Raw genomic sequence first — 21,143 nt, forward strand, 5'->3', positions numbered from 1 at the left:
CAGGACCACAGGAGTCACCCCAGGCTCCTTTTTCTTCTTGCAAACCCACACAGTTACTGTGTCCTGTTGGGCCTTTTCCCTAAATATCTGTCCTGTCCTTTCTGTTAGGTCTTCCAAGGCCAAGGTCTTAGATCACTAATTCTAGGCTGGGTTCCAGCAGTGGGCTCCTGACTGTTTCCACTGCCTCCTGTCACTCCTTCCAGTGCACCCTGGGTAATGTGAATCTGACCATGTCACTGAACAGTATGATCTGACCATGTCACTGTCCCTATCCTCTACAAATCACACATGGTCCTTCTGACAGGCGTGGTATAAACTCTCCCCTTCTCAGCACTCTCCCCCATCCCTTCTCGTAACACTTGCAGTTCCTGAAAAGGCTGGTTCAGGTGCATGACCCATTCTTCTTTCAGGAATACCTGGGGCTGCTTCTTCTCTGGGCCAACTCCTATTTACCCTTGCAGCCGCAAGCTGGGCCTCACTGCTTCCCTCACGGTTGGGGCTAGGTGCCTTCCTCATACTCCCACAGAGCCCCAAGTCCCCCCTGGTCTCACCCATCACCTTGCATTGCAATGGTTTCTTTACTGCCCCATCAAACTCCGGACCTCTGGAGGGCTAGGGCTGGATCTAGCTTTGTGCCTGCCGCACTGTGCCTTGTTCAGTGCCTGGCCCGGAGAGAGAGTTGCGCCGTGAACGCTTATTGAAAGGGATGAGTGGATGCATGCAAGTCAAAGACAAGTCTAAGTCAAGATATGAATTCTCATGAAAGGAATTTCATGATCAAACTTCAAAATATTTGTCCAATTTAGTACTATATTGAAAAGAAAAGTACTTTTTAAGAAACAAAAGCAACAAATTACTCTTCTTGACAAAGGCAAAAATACAGTGTCATACTCTATTCTGAGCTAGGTTAAAAGTTCTAGTCTTGTGGGAGAAGATCACTTAGCATCGCTGCGCACCTGTGAGTGTGCTAAGACACACATCCACGGTGGCAACACGAACCTCGAATGTACTGTGGCTAACGGGGCAGTCAGAAGGTGAGAACAGGTGTTTTTAGAAAGCTTAGTGTAGCGAGATGTTTATAAGGATTTGTCAATGTTATTAATGCCAAGGTTCCAATAAATTATTGGTGAGAAGGGGACAAGACAAATTCCACGAAAGTGTATAAAGGGAGGGCTAAGTTAGAACTCACGAGCCACACTTTTAAGGCAGCCTGATATCCAGTTACCCTGAAATATAACAAAAGTTTTGCTCAGATTTAGAAATTAGGGTTAAAGATAACTTGTATATTTGAAATTTAAGGAGGATTAGATAAACGTGATGAAAACATACCACAATATTCCCAGTAAGTTAATATATCAATAATATAATGATAACATGTGCACTACAAAATAGCTCCTAGTTTAGACAAATAAAATAGCTCCTAGTTATTGATTGATTGCTGGCACTGGGGTGAATCCTCTCCATGGAATAAGTCATTTGGTATCTGCAACACCTCTGTAAGGCAGGAACTACTGTCATCATTCACAGAGGCTGCGAGGTGGGAGCAAGAGGGGTATCTAGCTCACAAGCCCTTGTAGCCTGGCTGCGGCGTCTGCGTGACATTACCTACAGTGTGTGCCAGACAATTCTGAAAACTCTAGTAGGAGCTCAAGTCAACTTAAAAAAATTTTTTTAACCCAACCAATCATCTCGCCTTCTTCTAGTCTGGTCTGGGGAACAGATCATCATTCGTGTTTTGAACCATTGGATCATAATCCAGTGTACCAGCTGGCTCACCTGGAGCAGCGGAAATGGAGCTGGGTAACACAGGAACAGAGTTGCGCGGAGCATCTGTTGCCAGGCAACTGGGGCCGGCAACATCTCTCTCTCAGGCAACGCTGGCGCCAGCAGAGGGCGGAGGCAGACTGGGTCAGGGACCAGCTGGCGCTGAAAAGTAGATGAGGGAAGGCACTCGTCACATCAAGGAGAATTTGAAAGGCACAAAGTTTGGGACATAAGGGCAAAAATAAAACACAGTGGGTTTTTGTCTTTCTTATTGAAGTTTAAGACATATAGGATGTCTCAGAAGTCTTAGTGCATTTAAATTTCTTTTATACTTAGTTTTGTGAATTTTGAATAATGATTTAAAATTTTGTTTTGGCTGGGCACTGTGGCACACACCTGTAATCCCAGCACTCTGGGAGGCAGAGACAGGATGTGTGCTGGGGACAGTCACTTGAGCCCAGGAGTGGAGGGTGCAGTGAGCCACTGCGCCCCAGTCAGGCAACAGAACAAGACCCTATCTCTAAAAAATAAAGAAATCAATCCACCTGAGTGAAGATGGCAAATGTTGAAAAAAATGTCACCTGTTCTCTGGATAGCTGCACTCAGGTCCACAACTGTGGGAGGAAGAAAGTGTTTCCCGTTTTAAGAAGGCTTCCATGGACGTCTAATTAACAACTGGATAAAAAATTCAAGGCAGCTGTTTCAATTCACGACAGGCCTAGATCCAGGAGATGCTCATCAGGTTTGAAAAATAGCTAGAGTGATGTATAGCACAAAAATAGTGGATATATTGAATTTTAATTTAAAAAATATATGAAACATTTAATAACTGGTCTACAGAAGACCAGTTACCAGAAGACCAGAATAACTGCTCTACCTTTATGCTTTAAAGGTTATTACAGATTAAAACTGCACTAAGACTTTTGGAACATCCAAAGTTTTAAAAGAAGAGGAACAGACAGCCCATGAAAGGCGGATAGTCCCTGATTCAACCCACTGACAGCACTACGAGCAGCTGGCACCTGTGGCCCGAGGGTGGCAGGCAGACGGGGCAGTGCTGGCGTGGTGGCCGCTGAGTGGCCGCTGTGCACACAGCCTCAGCTGGGCGTCCCTTCCTCACATTTTAGACAACTTTCTGTTGTTTTATCTCTCTTATTTCTTGGTGTCTTGGTGGAAATATCCTGTGTAGGTTAGCATTCATTTTAACAGCAGAGATCACTCCATGACCTAATTACAATACGCTTGAAAAATATCATGGTAATTTCTTTTATATTTTTAATAGAAAAATGGAAACATTTTCCTTTTCTGTATATAACACTCTGTGAAAAAGAATTCCTTGAAATAATTTTATCTTCTTTTTTTTCTTATCCTTACAACCAAAGTAATATTATAATAAGTAGCTTCCTGAAGTGCCATCCATAAAGGATAGTAATGCACTCTTCTTTAACTGACAGCTTGAAAAAACAGCAAATCATTAGGAAAACTATGTTAAATGTCCCTGAATTCATGCCTGTCCAAAAACCCAGGACTGAAGTATTTTTCTAAAAAATACTGACCGTGGTATCAGAGATAGGAATCTAATTACCGTGCTAAAATGTTAAGGGGGAAAGGCTACAAATACAGTAAAACAAAACAAAACAACAAAAAAATCCCTCTCAGCATAACAGAAGGAATGTTGCAAACAGAATGGAACCATCAATGTCTCACAGTTCAAAAAACTCTGTGAAAGCCACCAACTGGATCAGGTTAGGAAGCAAGGGCAAGTCTTGGGATTGTTGGATATTTTAAAAGCAACTACACACACAACAAAGTTGCATTTAAAACACTTTATACAAACCACAAATCAAACAAGGCGCTCAATGACATAAGCAGAGGCAATGTCTGCAGTGAAATCAGCAGCCCTCTCTGCCTCATTCTGCTCTGTAACCTCAAATACCCCAGCAACATGCTGGCCCAGAGCAGATATTCAAACACATGTTGTTTGATTGACATGTTCTAATAATGAAGTTTCAAAACTAGTCTAATCCACTTTAAAGACAGTTCTTTCTTTACTAATTAACAAACATCAGATGGAATAAAATGTAAAAATTTTGCAAACAAATGTATCATACATGAACAAGGCTTACATCTTAGGGAACATTTTATGATAAAAAAAGGATCAGCACTTGGAGATTGTTCTAGATACCATGAGTTTTCTAGCCCTCAAATAACTGTATTCTTTAACATATTTTCTTATAAAGTCAGACTCCACAAATTCCCTTGATTTGGAGCAAAAAAGAGAAAATGTGCTATGCACTGTAAACACCTAACAAAGTTTTCCTGGTATCAGTAAGTGCTGGTGTGGGACACCTGAGGCCTGGTGGCGTGAATCCTAGTGCCAGCGCACTGATCCAGTGTGGCCTTTGGCAATATCTGCCTGCCTCCCAACTGTCACGTTTTAAGCAAATGTGTAACAATGTGCCATAAGGAAAGATGGTTAATAGAATCCAATTTCATGTCTGCACAACATAGATTCATATAATTGAACTCATGTTTCTTCCTGCTCACAAGCCACCACCGATAGAAACATATTCCAGAAAGGATAAGAAAACTACGACCAATTTCTTATGTTCTTGAACAGCTGGAAAAACAAGACTAAGCACTCCACCCATTCAGAAGCAGAGTGTGACGATGCAATCGAGCCAAGGGCTGAATGGTGTGGGAGGGACCCTAAGGGGTATGTGAGAGCCCACAGAATTGGGAAAAGCTTCGTCAAGAAAGAGGGACCTGGGGCCGCTGTTGACGGACAGTGGGGCTGGAACATGTCTAGAGAAGTGCACATCTCGGGTGAGGAAGAACTGCAGAAGTAAAAAAAAAAAAAGAAATGAAAAGAAAAAGGAATTGGTATTGCCCCAGAGGAAGGTGGACAAATAGTAAAAATTCCATCTCAGAGGTGGGGTGAACCAGATGAGCCCCAGAAACACACACATTCTTGGTACGACAACTTTTCTCAAGGTATAGCCCCTGCCACAAAACATGCACGTAGTGTCTGTGGAGCAAGAATGCCAGGGTGCAAATCCCTCTGTTTCTATGCTATGCTCAGAGTTCTTCTCTGTAATTGTGAGGACAGTGGTATTCACCTCATAGGGCTGTGGTGAGAATTCTATTAATGAATTCATCTTATTACAGTGCCTGGCGAACGGCAAGCTCCCAGTACGTGGAGAGTAGTAATTACTATTGTCATCCAATACAAATGTAGCAAACACATATCTGTTTTATCCCCTACGTGAGGCAGCATGTGGATGTCCTTGAGCAGCTCCTGATCTTCTCTAGTAGGCAGACACATGACAAAGACTAGAGTATATGCAGCAGAGATTTGCTGGAGACCTGTCTACACTCAGCTGACAAAGGTACACGCTGCTGACCGCGAACATGAAGGCAGCAAAACATGTTAGACAACTACGAAAAATGCCTGTGCAGGATAAATGGATAAACAAAATATGGCATGTATATACAATGGGATATTGTTCAGTTTTAAAAAGGAAAGAGTTCTGACACATGATTCAGCATGGATGAAGCTTGAAGATATTATGCTAACTACTGTGTAATTCCACATGTATGAGAAGTAGTCAAATTCACAGAGACAGAAAATAGAATAGTAGCATCCAGGAGCTGAAGGGGGAGAGGAAAATGTGGACTTAATGTTTAATAGGTACAGAGTTTCAGTCTGGGAGGATAAAAAGTTCTAGAGATGGTTGTAATGGTTGCACATTAACGCCGTGACCTGTACACTTAAAATGGCTAAAATGGCAAATTTTACATTACATATATTTTACCAAAATTAAAAAATGCATATGTAGAACTTTCAGCACAACAGTGATGGGAGAGTCTTCTGATGACAGTTGAGTGGCTTCAATTTCTTGTTTCTAAGTTCACTTACTGCAATTCTGTGTGTTACCAGCAGTTGACAACATAGAGCCCAAAGGACAGATGAAAGCTCTAAGTTTTATGCAATGCATTTTCATTCATTCATTCATCATAAAGCACATTTTGAATGCCTACCATCTATCTCGTACATTACCATGTCTTGAGGTTAGGTTACACAAATGAATGGACATTCTTCCTGATCTCAAGTAGTCTAATAGTCTAGTCCAAAGGGACAGCCCTGTAGTTAAGTTCACCGAATGCTGCAGAGATTACATTGGATAGGAGCACATGAGGCTGTGTGTGGTCAACTCTAAAAGTGAAGAAAAAATATCATATCGTTCCTAGAGAAATTTATGCCAATCTTTGTAAGTCACTTGTCATTTTAATTTTTAAAAGACAATGTTTTCTAAAAGACACTGAAAGGTTTGGGAGGCCGAGGCAGGAGGATGACTTGAGGCCAGAAGTTCAAGACCAGCCTGACCAAGAGTGAGACCCCATCTCTACCCAAAATAGAAAAATTAGCTGAGTGTGGTGGCACACACCTATAGTCCCAGCTACTCAGGAACCTGAAGCAGGAGGATGGCTTGAGCCCAGGAGTTTGAGGCTGCAGTGAGCTATGATTACTCCACTACATTCTAGCCCAGGCAACAGGGCGAGACCCTGTCTCAAAAAAAAAAAAAAAAAAAAAGCTCTGAAAAGTGCTTTATTTGTAGCATCTTATTTGAACATCACAAAATGCATATTATTATCCAAAATTTGGTCTGAAGCTTATGCAGGGTCCAGGAAAGGGTAGAGTTCTGTCTGATTTCAAAGCCTATACCCTTTCCATGATGAACTCTTACAGACTGAACAAAACCCCACCATCTGTCTTCCATTAATTCTAAAAGGAAAAATCAAACAAGCCCACCCCCTTTGCCGCTCAGGCAGATTAATCTGCATATAATGACTGATGAATTATCTCTTTGCCAGTTGCCTTAGCAACTGACTTCTTTCAGAATTTTGTTTAGTTAGAGTTTAAAGCAACAGTGTTCCTTAGAATAGAATATTGAGTTGCATAGGATATTAAATGTAACATAAACTTCTTATATTCTCCGTAGGAACCATGGGCCTTTCTCAGAAAAGTTGGAATGGCTCATCCTAAAACTCACAGGATCGTTGATGAAGAACAAGGGGTATAGAGCTTACTATTTGTCTGTATTCGCTTATATTTGTCATTAAGTAGGACCCACTTGATGGATTTAAACTATAGTAAATTAAAGATTGGTATTCAAAAGCGATTCCCTCATTGCAGACAAATCCTAAACAAATTTAGCTCTATTACACGATGGAAAAAATGAAGAAATGTGTTCATGTGAATGAGAACCAGGATTTTCAGAGAGGAAGAGGAAACATACAAATATGGAATGAGGGGAGACAAGAAGAAAGTGTGGCAAGGACTAGAATTGCAGGAATTGGTATGAACTCATGACTTTTAAGACACACATGGACATGTTCATGATTTCCTCCATGTATGTATGCGGGTGCATCTGCATGCCTGTGCATGTATATGTGTATATGCATGCGTTTGTTTCCTGCTTCTGTCTGCTGAAAATGCCAAGAAGTTAACACTCTCTAGTAGCAGTGAGCATGACCAGTGCCCAGACCTCGGACTTTAACACTATCCACCACTGAAAGGAACCAGGGCTTCTCAGAGAAATAGCTGATTGGGGATGGGGGAAGCTGGGACAAGGTGGCTATGAGACAAATCTGTAACTCTGTTATTCCAGAGAGTAAGGAAGCACTCAAAAAATGTTGTGGGCACTTCACTAGAACACAAGAGCCAGATAGAAGGGGCTCACATTCGTCCAAATCTGGGATGCTTTGAGCACCTGGTTAAGTAAAGCACAATTCTAAAACTCTGAAAAACACAGACATATGCAGCCATGCCAACCACCAACAAACAAATGAATGGAGAAGGGAGGACTCTAGCCAACACGGCTGGAGAATGTGAGGGCGAGCTGGAGCAGGGGAGGAGGCACCTGCAGGCTTCACAGTGAAGTCGTGGCAGGAGGACCCAGCAGTGGGTGCAAATCCAGGGGAGGCTTTCCTGAGGAGCAGGGGAGCTGCACAGTCTTAAAAGTGTCTCCCCACCGACTGCTTATTAGTTGCAAAGTAAAAAAGTAGTAACCACACAGTGGAAAAACTGAACAAGTTGGGTAATCAAAATGCATACCAATGGGGGAGGGGTGGTTAGTGCAAGTTTCCAGATGTGATACCCTGAGAAGGACACAACAGTCTGTGGTCTATGTAGTCTCCCAGCCAGAAAGGCTTATCCTGAATTTAAATCAGGAGGCAACATTAGAAAAACTTAAAAAAGAAAAAGGAGGAGGACCTGTACTCTTCAAAAATGCTAGTGTCATGAAAGAGCTAGGGAGAGTGCAATACCGGACCCTAAACTGGGTCCTGTACTAGAGGGAGAAAGGGCTATAAACCACATAATTGGACCAACAGATAAAACTGGAGTACAGATGACAGATGAGATACACTTATTGTATTGACATCCAATGGACTAAAGTTGAGAACTTGTACTGCGGTCACGTAAGGGAGTAGCAATGTGCACTGACACCCCTTAGGGGTAAGGGCTGTGATGTCTACAACTAACTCTCCAACAAATAAGAAAGTGCTGTCTACCAACTGCTCCATCTGCGTGTCTGCAGGAAGCATTTGCGAGAGCACGGGGGAAATGTCAACAAGAGCTGAGTCTGGGTGAAGGGCATCTGGGAATTCTTTGTACTCTTCTTATTCTTGAAGCTTTTTCCTAAGTTTGAAATTATTTCCAAAGAAAAAAGTGATTAAAACAAGCTAAGGAGGCATTCTCTGTTCTGCAAGAGGCTCACCAGTCATTGGAAACCAAGCACCCCTGTGCATCTAGGCTTGCCTGTCCCTGTGCAGTTGACAATTGGCACATTCACAGTATTTCTGTTCATGTGTTCTGGTGACACATCTATTGTGTGAAATAAGGCAACAAGACGCAGGTGGATCCTCCTCAGCCACTGAGATTCTTGGCACTCCTTCAGCTGTGCAACTGAATCCTTCAGGTCACTTGCCATCCTGCTGGGCAATGCCAAACACCCTTTTCATCTTCAGCTGTTCAGTGTGGACTCACACCACACAATTTTCCAATCCTGCCTGGAAGAAACGTCTCCTCCTCTTCCTCCGTAGGGAATCCCTGGTTCAAGGGGAAAGTGGTCCAGGTTGGGAGGGGAGGCTTGGGCACGCCCACCTTGGCAGTGAGCTGACAGGGAAGATGCCATGCTGGGCTGTGCTCACGGGAGGCAGGGCCTTCCAAGAAGACATCCTTCCCTGGAATTCCGCCCAGAGACACTGCTGCCCACACGGGTGCAGCCTGGCCAGCTCATCCATGTCACAGGCAGTCACACCACAGAAGCCAAGAGCCAGGGATCCAGTGGCCCAGGCTGTGCCTGGGCAGGGGCCCAAAGCCTGTCAGAGAGAGACAGAAAGCCTGGAGGAGGCCTCCATGTCCTGCATGGAGCAGAGCCCAGTGTGGGGCTGGTGCAGGCTGTGCTCATGCCGGAGCAATGACCTGCGGGTAGGCTGGCCCCACCAGGCAGAGGAGCCAGAAGAGACAAAGCCTGGAAGCTGAGTTTGTGGGAAGCCTCCAGCAGGAAATGCAAGGCGGCTCTATCTGTGAGTGACGTGCTCCCAGCGGCCCCCAGCACCCAGTCCCCCAGCTGGGCGTTCCCCCACCCTGCAGGCCCACCCTCGCTTGCCCAGGAGGCTGGTTCTGCAGACAGCCTTCACTGGGCTCCCTGCCCCTGGCTGCCGTGGGTGCAGAGGGCATGGTGGGTGAGGGAACTGCCCCCAGTGCCCCCTGCCAGGCTGTGGTCTGGCCGTGGCTCCTGCTGTGGCCAGCCTGGCAAGCACCACCATCCCTTAGGGGTCTCCCGCACCTTCCCTCCGAAGCAGAAGGCCTTTAGAAACAATGCCTTCATCAAGCTCGTTTAAAGAACCCGTTCTAAGGGGACCATTTGTCTTCTGCCAGAATTCTCACCCAAACAGTGCCCTTTCTTGGGCCGCTGAGTCCCTGCGCCAGGTACATGGTTTCGGGGCAGAGCCATCTGGGTTTCAGTCCCCACAGCCACTTGGGTCAGATGGCCTGGTTCAGCTGAGAACCCGCGCGACTATCCTGCGCCCCCACCTGCCTTCGGGAGGAGGACCGGGCCGCGGCCTGCAAAGGGGGGGAGGGCAAGGGGCGGACTCAGCGCGGCCGGGCGCTGCCCCCGGGCTGGCGAGCCTCACGGAAATCCGGAAGGAGGGTGGCGGGCAGAGCCGGCCAGGGGGACTTGCGGGGCCTCGGCGGTTATTAGCGCTGAAGGCTCCGCCAGCGGCGCCCCCGCCCCCGCCACGTGGCCGGCGCTGGTCCGGGCGCTGCTCCCCGCTGCGGCCCTGCCCCGCCGGGAGCGTTTCCCGCCAGCGGGACGCGGGAACCGGACGGACGCTGCGACCACAGGTCGGGAGGGACGCGGGTCGGGACGGACGGGGACCGGAGGGACGCGGGGACGGGACGGACGGGGACCGGAGGGACGCGGGGACCGGAGGGACTTGGGGACGGGAGGGACTCGGGGACGGGAGGGACGGGACGGGAGGGATGCGGGGACGGGAGGGATGCGGGGACGGGAGGGACGCGGGGACGGGAGGGACGCGGGGACCGGAGGGACTCGGGGACGGGAGGGACTCGGGGACGGGAGGGACGGGACGGGAGGGACGCGGGGACGGGAGGGACGCGGGGACCGGAGGGACTTGGGGACGGGAGGGACTCGGGGACGGGAGGGACGGGACGGGAGGGATGCGGGGACGGGAGGGACGCGGGGACGGGAGGGACGCGGGGACGGGAGGGACGCGGGGACGGGAGGGACGCGGGGACGGGAGGGATGCGGGGACGGGAGGGATGCGGGGACGGGAGGGACGCGGGGACGGGAGGGACTCGGGGACCGGAGGGACGCGGGGACGGGAGGGACTCGGGGACGGGAGGGACGGGACGGGAGGGATGCGGGGACGGGAGGGACGCGGGGACCGGAGGGACTCGGGGACGGGAGGTACGGGACGGGAGGGACTCCCTGACGGGACGGGAGGGACTCGGAGACCCGGAGGGACGCGGGACGGGGGGGACTAGGGGACGGGAGGGATGCGGGGACGGGAGGGACTCGGGGACCGGAGGGACGCGGGACAGGAGGGACTAGGGGACGGGAGGGACGCGGGGACGGGAGGGACTCGGGGACGGGAGGGACTCGGAGACCGGAGAGACGCGGGACGGGAGGGACTCCGGGACGGGAGGGACGGGGACGGGAGGGACTCAGGGACGGGAGGGACCGGACGGGAGGGATGCGGGGACGGGAGGGATGCGGGGACGGGAGGGACGCGGGGACGAGAGGGACTCGGGGACGGGAGGGACGGGACGGGAGGGACTGGGGACGGGACGGGAGGGACTCGGAGACCCGGAGGGACGCGGGACGGGGGGGGGACTAGAGGACGGGAGGGATGCGGGGACGGGAGGGACTGGGGGACCGGAGGGACGCGGGACAGGAGGGACTAGGGGACGGGAGGGATGCGGGGACGGGAGGGACTCGGGGACGGGAGGGACTCGGGGACCGGAGGAACGCGGGACAGGAGGGACTAGGGGACGGGAGGGACGCGGGGACGGGAGGGACTCGGGGACCGGAGGGACGCGGGACAGGAGGGACTAGGGGACGGGAGGGACGCGGGGACGGGAGGGACTCGGGGACGGGAGGGACTCGGAGACCGGAGGGACGCGGGACGGGAGGGACTCCGGGACGGGAGGGACTCAGGGACGGGAGGGATGCGGGGACGGGAGGGACTCGGGGACGGGAGGGACTCGGGGACGGGAGGGATGCGGGGACGGGAGGGATGGGGGGACGGGAGGGACTCGGGGACGGGAGGGACGCGGGGACGGGAGGGACGGGGACGGGAGGGATGGGGGGACGGGAGGGACTCGGGGACGGGAGGGACGGGGACGGGAGGGACGCGGGACGGGAGGGACTCGGGGACGGGAGGGACTCGGGGACGGGAGGGACGGGGACGGGAGGGACGGGGACGGGAGGGACGGGGACGGGAGGGATGGGGGGACGGGAGGGACTCGGGGACGGGAGGGACGCGGGGACGGGAGGGACGGGGACGGGAGGGATGGGGGGACGGGAGGGACTCGGGGACGGGAGGGACGGGGACGGGAGGGACGCGGGACGGGAGGGACTCGGGGACGGGAGGGACGCGGGACGGGAGGGATGCGGGGACGGGAGGGACGGGGACGGGAGGGACGGGGACGGGAGGGACTCGGGGACGGGAGGGATGCGGGGACGGGAGGGACTCGGGGACGGGAGGGACTCGGGGACGGGAGGGATGGGGGGACGCTTCGACTGACGGGACGGGCTGGACGCGTGACCCGCCGCACCTGCGAGGGACTGCGGGCTCCCGGAGCCTGCGCACAGCGGGACGTCGCCGGCGCGGTCCCCTGCCCGCGTCCCCGCGTCCCCGCGCCGTGGCGCCACCCGGCGGCCGCTCGAGGAGAGACGCGGCCGCGGGCACAGCCTGCAGCGTCGGGCAGCTGCCGCCTCAGCGGGGGCGCGGCCTCAGATTTCCCTGGTCTGCGTCGCTATTTCTTACAAACCAGGTGCTCACAGCTGGGGAAACTCATCCTACACACAGCCGCAGGCTCCCTCGGCCCCTCCTCCCCTCCGCGCTCTCGTGCGCTGCGTCCACCTCCCTGCATGTCCCGCACGCTGCACGCATCATCGCCCTGGCTGTTAAATCGCTTTTCATCATGAATTACTGGGTTGTGCTGATGTAGTATTTAGACTGATAATAGAATGTTTGAAAGTGTGTTAGCATTTTGTTTTGAAAATTCCATATATCCCCCCCCCAATTATAAATGCTGGTAGGGTCCACATTTAGAACCTTGGAATTAAAATTTTTGATATTGCTAACATATAACACAAGTGAAATGATAACGTTGGAAGCAAAACTTGACATTATTCCTTACTGAACAGACATCTGGTGGGTCAGGACACAGATAAAGGTAGAGTTGGGTGTGGCTAAGAACGAAGGCACCAGAATAATTCAGCACTAGGACACCCAAACAATAAACAGACACATAACTCAATTAAAATATGAACAAAGCATTGAACAGACATTTCTTTAGAGAAGATATGCCAATGGCCAGTTTGCACATGAAACCGATGCTCAACATTGCCAATCACAAGGGAACGCAAAGGAAAGCACAGTGAATGCCGCGCACACTGTGTGGTGGCTGCAATCGCAAACGGTAGCAAGTGTTGCTGAAGATGTGGGAAACTTATGGGAATGTAAAATGATGCAGTCACTTTGGGAAATTGGCTTTTTCTCAAAAAGTCAGACATAGAGTTACAATATGACCTAGCAATTCCAATTCTAGGTAATACTTAAGAAAAATAAAACATATGTACAAAAACATGTATATAAATGTTCACAGTGGGATTATTCATAAAAGCCCCAAAGTGGAAACACACAAATGCCCATCAATGACAAAGAGATAAATATTAATAAACTATGGTATATACATATTGTGAACTAAAATGCTCACACCCTGCCCCCTCCGGCTGACTGAATGGACCCCCTCTGGCCAAAGGAATATCCTGAAGTAGAATTGCCTGCTAGGAGGAGGGAGGTCAGACATGCCTTATCATGTCCCCCTCCCTTTTTGGAGACTTGCTTTGTAACCCATTCACAGGCCTAAGGGTCTGCAAGACAAACCTGCAGGTCCTCAATTTACACAGGGAATGGTGGCTTATCTCTGGTAAACAGTTTATGTTAAAACATTCCAAGCCTTTAGAGAAAGCTTCATTTCTTTAGCCAATTACAATCCAAAGAATCTTTAAACTATAACCTGTAAGTCCCCCCCCCTTTGAGATGTCCCACCTTTTTGGGCCAAACAAATGTATGCCTCTCCTGTATTGATTTGTGACCTTGCCTGTAACCCCTGTCTCTCTGAAAATGTATAAAACTGAACTGTAACCCAGCCAGGGTGAGCCCACTTGCCCAAGGCCTCTTGGCAGTGGCTCCAGGTCATGGTCCTCAAATTTGGCTCAGAATAAATCTCTTTAAAATTATTTTGCAGAGTTTGGCTTTTTTTCCCGTTAACAATACAATGGAATATTATTCAACCATGAAAAGGAATTGAGGCGGAGCAGGGGCCTCTTAGGGGCCTGCTGGGCTCACCAAGCACGTAAAGTAGGGAAAATCTTGAGTCCCTCAGGGCAGTTCCAGGCACCGAGCCAGCCTTGAGAAGCAAATGGAAATACCAATGGCCTCCAAACAAGGCAGGCCAAGGTGTTTTGGTTTCCTTGTGGAGACTAAAAGATGGCATCTAACACATGGTCTCGGTTTCCAGAAAGAAACCCCTGCTGGACAGAAATGCAGGTAAGAGGGAACTGAGGAGGCGAAGTCTGAGCTCTGGTTGCTAAGGTTCTCCCTGAGGGGCCTGGAGAGAGTCACACTCACCGCCACCTCCCTTCTGGGTAATCACAGAATCTCTGAACCCACCTATAACCCTGCAGGCCCACTCCAGGACAGCCCGCCTTTTCGGTCCAGGCCAATGCATAACCTCCATGCACTGATTTCCAGCTTTTCCTGACTGAAACGTGCCCCTGCCTTTAGAAACCCTGGCTTGTAAGTCGTCGAGGAGTGAGATGTTCCTTGCTTGGCAACACACAATAAAAATGCCTCTTTCTCCTGCTGCAGCCCCCAGCTTCAGTGTCTGGCTTTGCTGCACTGGGTGAGTGGACCCCCATTTGGTTTTAGTAACTGAACGAAGTATTGATATATGTTATACGTGGATGAAAACATTATGCGAAGGGCAAGAAGCCAGTCTGAAAGACCACATACTATATTACTGTTTATGTCAAATGTCCAGGATAGGCAAAACCATAAAGACAGAAAATCAATGGGTGTTGGGAAGAAGGGCTGAAGGAAGACATGGGGAGTGACTGCTTATGGGTACAGGGCTTCTTTTTGGAACGATAAAAAAAAATCCTGGAATTAGATATTCAAGTTCTTCATGCGTGAGCTCCCAAGGATAGTGGTGATGGTTCCACAATCTTGTGAACACACTAAAAACACTGAAGTGTAAAATTTTAAGAGGAGTGAGTTTAATGATATGTGCATTATATCTCCATCAAAAAAAAAAAAAAGAACAAATGGCAACCTTTCTGGATTAGAATTAAATTGCATTATGGATTTCCACATTCTTATTTCTGTTTTGTCAATGATTGTGTCTCATCTATTTTATGCCAGATTCTGCCAGGTGGTATGAAGGATACAGAAATGAATTAAAATGGACATGAACATCATAGGTGCATAATCTGATAGTACATTTAGGCTAAACTTATAAACATCTACAATAAAAGGTAATAAATGTTACAAGGAACATACATAATAAAATGAGTAGAGGCCGGGTGTGGTGGCTCACACCTGTAATGCCAGCATTTTGAGAGGCCAAGGTGGGAAGACTACTTGAGGCCAGGAGTTCAAGATGAGCCTGAGCAACATAGTAAGACTGATTCCTACAAAATATTTTAAAGATTAGCTATGTGTGGTGGCACGTGCCTGTAGTCCTAGCTACTGGGGGAGCTGAGGCGGAAAGATGGCTTAAGCCCAGGAGTTCAAGGTTACAAGTGAACTATGATGGTGCCTCCACACCCTACCCTAGGCAACCTTGTCTCAGATAAATAAATAAGTAAGTAAGTAAGATTAAATGAGCAGAGACCTAAGGAAGAGACCTTCCAACAGTGGGAATGAGGAAAGTTTGAAAGAGGAGGTGATGCTGTAATGGCCCTTAAAATATGGGGAGCTCTAGGGCCAACAGGCACAGACATGAGGAGGACTGGTCTGGCTGGGTCATAGTGCTTATGAAAGGAAAGCAAACAATAAAGTGAAAACCAACACAGCTGGGTCATAAAGAGCCTTAAAACAACCCATCTTTAGGCAGGGAAGCATGCTTTCTCACTTCTCAGGAAAAATTGTTCAATTTGTCTGTGTTGGAAGATGTTACATCCTACACAACTATGAACCTGAGGTCCCACACTCTTCATATCCTGAATGTTCTAAGATTTTAGAAATATGTCTTAATAGTCTTGTTTGCTGCCAAGCACCATATCATCAAAACAAAGACCAAATAGTAAATCAAAAATATGATGATGCCAGAGGTAGTTTTTGTTTTCCCAGTGCCTCTGATGTTTCTCAAAGAGACTTCATCTACTACCTGGTGCACCCCAGGCCCATGTGTTCAAACTCTCAGAGCTTTGAGTGATGCCCTGTGATCCCTCCCAAGAGGAGTCAGTTCTTCATCAGTGGGCTCCAAGGAAATAATCTGCCTTCGAGATGTATACATGTCTTTAGCTTGCAACATTGATTTGTACTATGTTTTAAACAACATAAAATTCACTAACACAGGAATCCAGTAGTGTAACATTTTCTTACAGTGAGGTAGCAAATATCTATGTTCCTGTCTATTTCATCACTCTAAGGAAATAAAAGAACAATGCAAAAAAATCAATGCCTCTCTTTAAAGATTCATGGTGAAATTAAGTTCAGAAATAATTTTAGAAAATATTAAATGAATTTATCTTAAAAAGCAGCACTGAGGCTTGGGACAAGTGCAAACACACCAGTTAGAAACAACCCTGAGCTCTCTCTTGAGTTGTCCAACTCAGAATTGCAATGATTCCCAGAAGCCTCTTTCCTTGGGCTCCCGAGACTGTAAAGTCAGGAGTCCCTGGGAGCAAGTCTGAAAATGCAGCCAGAAGGAGGCAGAGTCAGCACATGGGAGAGACTGGCCCAATAAATGCTGTTTCAGGCTTATGTTAATAACTTTAGTGTGGGGTCCTGGTGTAGACAGAAGATAAGGGGAACAGAACACAAGTCCGCCAGTTAGTGAAACAGCAGAGAACCCAACAACAAAGCAGCTCACAGTTTCACGAGGTTGCACTCCTTTGCGGTCGCGGCACAGCATGAAGGTGCCGCGCGTTCATGCAACCGCAGCGCGGGCACGCAGCGCCCGCCTGCCTTCTCCCTTCTGTGCAGCATGAAGGCTCGGCTTCCTTGTCTCTTAGACTAGAGCGTCTAGGCACACTTCCTCCTTCCTTACACTGAAGTATAAAGCACACTTTCTTCTTTATGTTATACCATGAAGGTGTGCTTCCTCATGTTTATACTGCAGCATGAATGGGTGCTTCCTTCCTCTCTAAACTACAGCATGAGATCATACTTCTTTCTTACACTACAGCATGAATGTGCACTTCCGAACCCATTTTACTGTGGCGTGAAGGGGCGCTTCCTTCGGTCTCATGCTACAGCAGAAAGGCCAGCTCTTTCTTCTCTATACTACAGCATGAAGGTGCGCTTCCTCCGTTACAAGACAGCATGAAGCATACTTCCTTCTCTCTTATAGAGCATGAAGGTGCGCTTCCTTTTCCCGACAGCACAGCATGAAGGCTGCTTCTTTCTTACACTCCTGCAGGAAGGCATGCTTGCGTCTTCCTGTCTTCCTCGTGCTGCAGGATGAAGGCGCACTTCCTTCCTCCTTACACTGCAGCCCGAAGGTGCCCTCCCTTGCCGTCACACTCCAGCAGTAGGTCATACTTCCCTTGTCGTACTGCAGCTTGCAGCTGACCTTCATCAGAGCCTCTTCTGAGTCCCGATGAAATTGCTAGCAGGATGTGTGTGCCCTTAACTTAGAGAAGTATCACTAAAACAACATTGAACAGACATCCTGCTTTGGGGAAATATTTTCATATCATCAGACAGGCCGGTGAAATATTTCATTTCTGCAGAAATTTCTTGAGCTCCTATTTTGTGCTAAGTTCTATGCAAAACACTGAAGACACAGCGAAGAGGGGTATGAAGGCCCTGTGATATCTGGGGAGACAGACACTGAAATAAACAGCGCTCCTACTCCAAGGTGGTAGGTGTTAGAATAGAGTTATTATAAGACACTCTGGGACTAGAAAGGCCAGGAAGAGGAGCATGTCTTGGCCTGGGCCTTGATGTTGAGCAGCGGATACACTAAGTGGACAAAGAGTGAAAGTATCCTATGGGCTCAGGAAGGACCAGTGCAAAGGCAGGAGGCCTGGTAGTGCATGGGGTGTACTGGGCTGGATAAGACTTGTTCCCTAGATTTGTTCTGGGAACAAACAGTAGCAGTTTTAAGAATGGATTATCTGGAGTGCAAAGATTCAGAAGCAGAAAAACTAGTGTGGTTGCCCTGGCAGTCATGCTGGGCTGAGAAGAAAGGGCCTAGACCAGGCGGACGGAGGGGGGTGGATGTCAGGTCAGAGTAGAGGTCCGTGTGACCAACGGGATGTGGATGACAGGGAGGAGGGGAGGGTGCTGTGAGCTTCCAGTTCAGGCCAAGGGCCAAGTGCTGACACAGTCAGCAGGAAAGGGAGGCAGGGCAAGGGAGGACATGGGGGGAGCACCTCAGACCTGGAGGGAGCTGGGAGCGAGAAAAGGAAAGAAAAGAACAGAATAAATGAATTCTATCCAAGACACCGTGTCCATCACCTGGGCTTCCTGTCAAGATGACAACATTTAAAAACACATGTAAACACTCTAGGAAAAGAGCGATTTAGATCTCTTCTTAAGGGACATGTAGAAGCATTATCAGGTTGAATTTTAAAGAAATTTTATGTTGGACTTATCTATACGCAGAATGCGGGCTCCATAAAGACAGGGTTTGTTTTGTCTTTAATCTGTTGTATCCTCACTGCCTAGAATAGTGCCTGAAATATGGAGGTGCTCAGTGATCACTTTCTGAGTATCTGTGAGTGGATGCCACCCTGGGAAAAGGAATTTCTAGCCTACAGATTTCGTCAGGCAGGCGAAGGCCAGGCTAGGTGTCTCTGAGGGGTGTGCACGTGCGACGAGGAACGTGCAAGAGTCCGGGGCGCAGGAGGGCTGGGGCCGGGCAGGCCCTTCCGCAGAGCTGGTTCCTGAGCGTTGATGTCAGCTCCTGCGCCACTTAGAAACATGGCGCAGGCCGGCGCGGCGGCTCCCGCAGCAGTCCCTGACACCCAGGAGGCTGAGGCAGGAGGATCGCTTGAGCCCAGGAGTTTGAGGTTGCTGTGAGCTAGGCTGATGCCACGGCACTCACTCTAGCCCAGGCAACAGAGTGAGACTCTGTCTCAAAAAAAAAGAGGGAAGGAAGGAAGGAAGGAAGGAAGGAAGGAAGGAAGGAAGGAAGGAAGGAAGGGAGGGAGGGAGGGAGGGAGGGAGGGAGGGAGGGAGGGAGGGAGGGAAGGAGGGAGACAGACAGACAGACAGACAGACAGAAAGCAAGCAAGCAGAAGCATGCCATCACTGAAAGATGAAACCTCAGAAAGGTCAAAGGGCACCCCCAAACTCTCGTGGCTCCTGAGGCTCACACCTTGCACTTGGGGCCCAAAGCCACGATGGCTCAATGCTGTGACGGGCCTTGGACAGACGGCTTGCACAAGTCGCGATGCTGCGCTTGGCTAGGCCCCGGGGCGGCTGCTGTCGGCCTCCAGGAGGGTGCACGGCTCCTGACTCAGGTGCAGGTGATGGCAAGGAAGGCGACAGGATCTGTCTAGAAGCTGCACATCTAACCCCCAAGAGTCCTGTGAGGGAAGCACGGTGCAGAGAGGTTGCAGAGGTGGCCGAGGGAAGAGTGTGGCCAGACTCGAACCCCAAACTGCTGCTGCCAAAGGCCATTCTCTCTCTTTGAACTGTGGACTGGCCCTTGTTCACCGCCTAGCTTCACGAGATTAGCCTGTCCTGTGACCTATGTGACATGATCTCTCAATCAACTCATATTTTTACTTACATTTATTTTGAAAGGCCAATGGTGGACAGCGAAATGAAAAGATGGCCAATGGGAAAGCTAGGAAGGGCCCAGCCTCGGAGGGAGAAAGGCTCTTAGAGAGAGGCAGGTGGGGAGGCCCAGGCTGCAGCCAGCAGGTGGGGGCCTGGGGGCTCTGAGGCTGGGGCGCTGGCGCCCTGCGGAAGGACAGGCTCCCTCTGCCGAGATGGGGCACAGAAAGGGATGGAATGTGGGGCTCTGGGCTGTGAGGCTACAGTTTACACAGAAACCTGCACACGGATGCTTCCCACAGCTTCCTTCAGAACTGCTGAACCTGGAAGCAGCCAAGAGGTCCTACCAGTGAATGCAGAAACAAACCTGTCATTCGCTGACAGGGAGAACCGAGCTGTGAAGCCGCAGGAAGACGCATCGGTAAGAGAGAGGAGTCTGAACAGGCCGCACACGGCATGATTCCAACCCTGTGACACTGGAAAAGGCAAGGGTGTGATGTATTATTTTTCCATAACAAAGGACCACAGACTGGGTGGCTTAAACAACAGAAATTTATTTTCTCACAATCTTGGAAGTTAGAAGTTCAAGACCAAGGTGTCAGCCAGGTGAGTCTCTCCTGGCGCCTCTCTCCTTGGCTTGTAGATGGCATCTTCTTCCTGCGTCTCCACTGGGTCTCCCCTCTGTGCATGTCTGTGTCCTCCTTTCATCTTCTTATAAGGACACCAGTCATACTGGGTTAGGGCCACCCAAATCTCATTTACCTTAATTACCCTGTAAAGTCCCAATCTCCAAATAGTTGCATTCTGAGGTACCGGGGTTAGGACTTCAGCATGTTACTTCTGGGAGGGCACAACTCAGCTCATAAAACTTGGGAGTGTTACTTTGGCCCATTTATATAGTGATGCAAAATGCTGCTACTTTTGAGTAGGGCCCAGAACAAAAGAAGGCTGTGCGACAGGTCCAGGCTGCTGTGCAAGAGCCCACGGTGCCCGAGGTGTCTTCTGCAGATGGAGATGTGCCTGGAGCCTTTGCCAGGCCCCTACAGGTGACTCCAGCCCTGCCATCCTCTGCACAACGACTCTCCGTTGGAAGACAGCTCATGGCCTGCTGCTGGGCTTCAGTTGACACTGAACACCTGACCATGGGCCATGAAGTGCCCAGGTGACCTGAGCTGCCCATCACCATCTGGGGTTTGTCTGACCCACCAACCCATAATACTGGCATGCATAGCAGCACTCCATCATCAAATGGAAGTGGTACATATATGACCAGGCCTGAGCAGGCACAAGTAAGTTATGTAAAAAAGTGGCCCAAATGCCCATGTTCCCCACTCCTGCTATGCTGCCTTCTCTTCCCAACCTGCACCCATGGCCTCATGGAGTCCCCTGTGATCAGCTGACAGAGCAGAAATCTTGGGCCACGAGGACAGATGGCTGTGCAGGATGTGCGGGTACCACCTGGAAGCGGATGGCTGCAGCACTGCAGCCCCTCTGGGCCATCCCAGAGGACGCGTCTAAGGGAGACCGTGGGCAGAAGCACGAGAAGATGTACTTCTGCTGCAGGAGCCACACAGCGACAGTACTTTGTCATGGCAGCC

General features: G+C 49.7%; 2 protein-coding genes across 3 annotated transcripts in view; both read right to left on the reverse strand.

Moving 5' to 3' along the window:
- The window catches only part of CIDEA (cell death inducing DFFA like effector a), a 511,919-nt gene that overhangs the window by 294,579 nt on the left and 196,197 nt on the right, over window positions 1-21,143 (reverse strand). The gene's annotated exons all lie outside the window — the stretch shown is intronic.
- The window catches only part of GNAL (G protein subunit alpha L), a 163,180-nt gene that overhangs the window by 105,605 nt on the left and 36,432 nt on the right, over window positions 1-21,143 (reverse strand). Inside the window, exon 1 of one of the 2 annotated variants that reach the window (XM_075993709.1) lies at window positions 1,777-9,322. The exons of the other annotated variant lie outside the window; for it this stretch is intronic. The gene's annotated coding sequence lies outside the window, so the exon portion shown is untranslated. Of the gene's footprint in view, window positions 1-1,776; window positions 9,323-21,143 lie in introns of those variants that run through there. 2 annotated transcript variants of the gene reach the window in all.

This window comes from Microcebus murinus, chromosome 17 (genome assembly GCF_040939455.1).
Source record: "Microcebus murinus isolate Inina chromosome 17, M.murinus_Inina_mat1.0, whole genome shotgun sequence".
In the NCBI taxonomy this organism is placed as follows: Eukaryota; Metazoa; Chordata; class Mammalia; order Primates; family Cheirogaleidae; genus Microcebus; species Microcebus murinus.